Source organism: Haplochromis burtoni, unplaced genomic scaffold (assembly GCF_018398535.1).
Source record: "Haplochromis burtoni strain Fernald_Lab_line unplaced genomic scaffold, NCSU_Asbu1 Contig_246, whole genome shotgun sequence".
NCBI lineage: Eukaryota > Metazoa > Chordata > Actinopteri > Cichliformes > Cichlidae > Haplochromis > Haplochromis burtoni.
Genome location: NW_024582607.1, coordinates 19504 through 25934, shown reverse-complemented (window position 1 = coordinate 25934; position 6431 = coordinate 19504).

The window sequence follows — 6431 nt, the reverse complement described above, 5'->3', positions numbered from 1 at the left end:
CTGAGCCTGGTTCTGCCGGAGGTTTCTTCCTGTTAAAAGGGAGTTTTTCCTTCCCACTGTCGCCAAAGTGCTTGCTCATAGGGGGTCATGTGATTGTTGGGTTTTTCTCTGTATCTATGAAGCGCCTTGAGGCGACTTTTGTTGTGATTTGGCGCTATATAAATAAAATTGAAATGAATTGAATTGAATCGAAAATCCTATATTAATACAGATTTTTCAATACATATTACTCTGAGTACACCCTCAACAAACTTGAATAATACATATCTCACACACATGAACCAGGCAAACAGATCATCATGCATGAAATGAAAGAAAATTAATTTGTATCGAACATTTTTTTTGCAATGCTAGTAATATTTGCAGGTGAATACTGCATTCAAAATCAAACACAAGGTTTAAAATCAAAATATCCCAAAGCTACCTTTAGTGAAAGCAATCATTATGTAGAACAGCCCATTTCAGAGCTGCACACATTATGCTGTGTTTATAATTTTTGTAAATGTATTTGGGGAAGATGTCCCTGAAGGCAACACACAAAACATTAGCATGCACTGCAGCTGAATATAAGCTACCACAATGTAAATAAGATAAGACAAGATAAGATGACCTTTATTAGTCCCACAGGTGGGAAATTTGTTTCGTTACAGCAAAAGTGCAAAGTTTTGTAGCAGAAATTAGAAAACACTGGAATGCAATAAAATAAAATAAAATACTATATACAATAGAATAAAATAGAATACCAATGCTATATACAACTGAGTAAGAAAATACAAAAGTACAACTTTGTCAGAAAAAGAATTGCACATATAGCAGCCTTATTGCACATGTGTGGGTTTGATCAGCTGCAAAAGTCTTTGTTGTAGAGTCTGACAGCAGTGGGGAGGAAAGACCTGCGAAAACTCTCCGTCCCACATCGTCCCCCGGTCCGGATGGGCCTGGGCCCCCTTTCCCTTGTGGGTCGCGGAGTATGGGGGTGCCTACTGGGGTCAGCGGGGGAGCTGGCCCCAGGGAGGGGTCACTTGCCCCTCCCTTCCTTCCCTCCCCATCTCCAGCTGCCTCCCACTTCTTGCTCCACCACAACCACCCACACATGCAGGGCCTTGGAGTAGGGGTATGTCACCAGGGTGCAGAGGAGGCTACCCCCCGTCCCCTTCTGGCTGCCTCTGCCTCAATTTTATCCCACAACTTAGACATTCACATTACTCACACTCTCATTACACAAACATATAGGATTTTGGGGGTGGGCACGCTAAACGGAGTCCAAATTGCCATCAGTGTGTACACCTCACCCTTGGTGTCGTTGCCCACCTCTCAATTTTAAATACACGTAGACATTGAGGGCTAGCAGGAGGGACTATGCGCTTACCTGCTGCTCTCTGGCAGGTAGCTCCATGCCCTCCTGGGTTTTAAATGCACCTTAGAACACACATGCATCAACACTACAATGAGCGGGTGGAGGGAGGTTTGGAGTCTTCTCTCACCCCCATTCTCTGCGGCCTGCTGGAGCGGGGGGGCTAGGAGGAGGAGTTGGCCGTCCGACTGCGGTCTGGAGTGTGGGGCCTCCCTGCTGCTGCGGAGTCGGGGCGGTCTGCCTCTCCCCACCGCAGGGAAAAGGGTAACACCACCTGGGTCTGGGTGCAGTTCCCCCCTCCAGGGGCAAGGGTACCTAGACCCGGTTTGTAGAGTACGCTTGGGGAGTGTGATCGTGTGTACAGCGTCTCTTTATGTCTGTCTCCACGTTGGTTGAGTGTGGAGTAAGTGCATATGAGAGCATGAGGGTGGGAATGGATGTTTGTGTCTGTGTGTGCCTGTATGTCTGTGTCTATATGTCAGGTTGGGTATCAGACGCCACCTCTCTGGGGACATCTCAGGCCCTCCAAGGTTTGGAGGCCTATCTCCACCCACCACCACTTCCCCTGCCAGTGGCGGACTCCCTCAGACATCGGTGCGTTGGTGGTTCTTTGTGTCCGGGGATGGGCGTCCAGGTACACACCGGCTCACTCCTTGGCGGCCGCTTATCGGGGCCTGGAGCCTGGGGCTCGCTCGGGCCACTTCGGAGGTGGGGTGCCCCCGGCCTCTCGGCCTGGGGCTCGGTCACTCAGGCACAGCTGGCTGCCGGCGGAGCTCACGGGCGCGTCACTGCAACTCCCCCTGGCTTCTGCTCCGCGGCTGCTGAGTGAGCCCTCATCTGGGACTCTCCTCAGCTCTTACTGGGACAGTGGCGCGGCTGCCCCTCTGTTGGTCTTCCTTGGTCTCTTGTGTTCTGGGGGCCTCTGGATGTCTGGAGTTTTGATCTCCTCCATACCTGCTTCATCCCTGGAGGACGGGGCTGTGGCCCCCCCACACCCTCTAGCAGATCATTACATGAAGGAACCTTTTAAAAAAAACAAGCGCGTCCATGCTCACAGGTGTACACACGGGTGATCACACCCACAAACTACACCCTTTTTGGCTCCTACCTCAAAGCACACTGTGTTCTGTTGATCTTATGTGCTGCACAATAATGTTTAATATTTAGTATTTACTGTCATATTCCCATATATCATTGTGATGTTGTTTATTCTATTACTCTTGTTTTCTTCTGCTTGTTTTCTTTTTTCTTTCTCAACAGGTGACCAGGTGATCGATATATGCATTTTTTTTCTCTGCTTATTCTGTTGGTTTTTGTTTTTTGCCCTTCTCCCCCGTCCCTCTTCTCAGCTGTTTTTCTTTCCCTCTTTCTTTCTCCCCTTCTTTCCCCCAGTCAAGTCTGTCCCGTATTCAGCAAGTGAAAATAAAATAAACAATAAAAGGTGAATCAAATGGACCATTACGGCAAGGCTGGGATGGTCAATTTGGTAAAGTAAATCCGTTGGGCATCTTTCTTTGCCTTTAGACAATCAATTCTGATGGCAAAAGAGCCAAACGGGACAGGCAAAAGAAAAAAAAAAGATACACAACAAAACACTATTTTTGGTAGAGCATGCTAGCGGGCCGTCGTTATTACAGTATTGTTTGGAAAATACTGCACACTTATAATCAATCCTTTGATTTTTCTGAAAATCGACAGTGCCCCTTATAATCCCGTGTGCCTTATGTATGAATTCTGGTTGTGTTTACTAACCTCGAAACGATTTTATGTAGTACACGGCGCTCGAAAATCTGTCAAATGTTTTAGTACGACTTTGCTAAGCTACGAAGCCGCACCGCTTGATGGATTGTCGGAGCATTACGGCTATCGTAGGCAGGTGCCTCGCGGAGTGATACGTACTGTGCTTCAACATAATATTACCGTATTGTGTGTGTATAACCTCTTTTTAAGTTTTGTGGATATTATACATGGATATGTCGAGGATATGTCGGCCAATTTCCACTGGAAATGCCTGAGCTAGGACCAGCCGCTCCAGGGTCTTCATCAGGTGGGATGTCAGAGCCTGTAGCAGTTGAGGTCCTTGGGGCGTGAAGTCTTTGGCACTGGTACAACACAGGAGGTTTTCCAGAGCTGTGGGACTCTTCCCAGCCTGCTGTTGTTGGTGGTGGGGAGGAGTGAGCAGGATGAGTAGAGGAGGTGTGAAGTGTCTGAGGTGTCAGAGGTGAGACAGCAGTAGTGGGGGTGGGTGAGTCTGCAGCCAATGTTGAAGACTGCCTCATGGCTGAATCAAATCTGTTAAAGAAATGATTCAGTTCATTTGCCCACCTCACATCCCTCCCAGGCAGAGAGTTCTGACCTTTGTGGCCAGAAATGGTTCTGAGGCTTTGTGTTTGTCTTAGTTAGTTTTGCTTTTTACATCCCGTGTCTGTGTGGGGCGTACTTTGTGTGACTGGCTTTCTTTGCTAGATTATTACAATAGTTGACTTATGCAAGACTAAACCACTCCAAAGGGAAAGATTCCAGTCATGCAACATAAAAGTAGATAATGGAAATGCAATTGAACTTTTAGATAAAAAATATAGAAGCTTATGTAATGTTGTAACTGGACAATCCTTGAAACTGATTGAGATCTGTGTGTGGCCTTCTGTCTGCCTCTCTGATTCTGATGACTTGTCACAGAAAAATATGTTCATTCTAAAGTCTGAAGACTTTATCAGTTTCCATGGTAATGCCTAAAAAAGTGTTATTTGTGTCCTTGAAAACTCCGAACCATCTAAGCGAATTGCAAATGTGAAGTGAAAATAGAGCTTAATGGTGAACAGATGTGCTGATTAATCAGTGTATCTGTGCATGAACCAGTTTGTCTTACATCTTGGCGGACTGCGGGCTTTTTGGCCTTAGGCTTATGCTACATTCAGGTTTTGTGTTGGTTAAGGATAAATATAATATCATTAATATAGTATTTTGCTAAAATTGCTGGAGGTCCTCTAACTCATCTTTTTCCAAATTAAAGGCGGTTGAAAGGTTTCAGTCCAAAGTGGAGAAGACTTAATCGCAGGTCAAAAAAAACTTTTAAAAGCACAACAAACAAAACTTTAAACACTGAGTTAATACAAGAAAGCAATTGGCAATAAACTAAACTAAGAGGTAGAGGACAAAAACAGTCATGAAAAAGCACAGACTAGAGGTATCATAGGTCTGGATTACAGTTTATTTAGCTCACATGGTATAAAAAAACAGTTAAATGATAAAACAACCCCTCTCGAAAAAATTAATAATCTAAGAACAGACAAGCCTTTATCAGTGCATGCATATCCCCAAAGGTTATTTCCAAAGCTCCAATTTACAACAGTCATCTCAAGGCACTTTATACTTAAAAGTATATTAAAGACAGACCACTAAAATTCACACAATTTCTTAAGATATGGTGCTTCAAGCTGATAGAAAGGCAACAATAACTCAAATAACTGTATATTATAACTAAACTATGCAGAAGAGCGTCTCTGAATGGACAACATGTCGAACCAGCAGAAGGTCACACTGGAAGCCAGTCCTGTCCAAGTGTGGACTGGCTACCCCCCAATAATAGCTGTCTCCCAGGTGCCCTCCCTGGCAAGACTCATATGTTGGTAATAATTTTAATAAAAATGAGCACAAAAGAGAGAAAGACACCCTACAATAACTCGAAACATTAACTTGTTACTTATTCCTGCATATACAGTTTTTGTCATTGGTATTGTGTCACTTTATATGTCCCCTTGATTAGCCATCATCACCCCTCCCCTACGCTGGACCCCTGTACTGTTCTGTTTTGGTGTACCAACCCAATATTTTTGGTGGCCCCCATATGATAAAATTCTGGAGGCGCCCCTGCTCCAAAAATTGAGGCTACAATTAACACAAACTAACCGAAATTGAAAAAAAAAAAGGGAGACTGGAAAAACATTGTCTGATTTGATGAGTCTCAGTTTCTGAGAATTTGGCTTAATTCAGTCAGAATTTGGTGTAAACGACATGAAAGCATGACTATAGGTGTTATCTAAAAGGAAAGCCTAATCATGAAAGTAGAGAAGAGTCTGGGCTGAAATTTGTTGGCATACTGGAGTCTTCGCGTGTAGAATTTGCATCTCTCTCGGCTTACTCCCACAGTCAAAGGACAATTGCTCACAGGGGGTCATCACATTATTTGTGGTTTTCTCTCTATTGTTTTAGCATGTCATACTGAGATGACTGCTGTCGTCATTTGGCCCTATATAAATAAAACTGAATTGAACTAAATTATCAAGGTTGGCTTTAGTTTAGGGTGGGTCTTTAGGATATGAATGCAGGAGAGTGAAATTAGCTCTAAAAACTATGTTTGTGAGAATTTAAACAAGAATAAGTAGAACAGACCAGCTCTCAAATGCTTAGGTGCACATGTGTCTCAGGTTTCTGGGATGTGTGTGAGTGTTTTGAGATATAACAGCTGTGTAAATCACCTCTGAGCATAACACACTCTTTTATGAAGTGGGGGATGTTAAATAGTCAGTACATGATATTTTACCTTTGCGTGTGTCAATGTGCGCGTGTGTGTGTGTGCGCAGGCACATTTGAAATGGCATGTTGTTTGCTGTTTTTGTCACCCGGCTGTACTGAGAAGTGGATTTTCTCACATTTTTCATTCACCACCTTTGCAACTTCAATCGAAAAACAGGTGCACACACACATGAAGTGAAAACTTTGCAGATGAATTTGAATTTCAAGTCTAATGTTTGCTTTGACAACAGAAATCATATTTGCACATGTTTGGAACATTGTAATTAAGCAATGGAAAAATTAACTGTGAACTTTGGGAGTAGGAGATAAAACAGACTGATCAAAGGTTTAGAGAAAGAGAAAGTTGAGAGAAGCTAAAACAGGAATCCCTTTTATCTGGTGACATCTTTTTCACATACAGCAAGGAAAAGACAAACCTATGTCTAATATGTAAGAAACTGAAGTAAGTAACTAGTAAACATATTCATAAAAATCCGGTCCCAATATGCATGCAGTAGTAATGCAGTAGTGGCAGATTCATTATCTAATAATAATAATAATT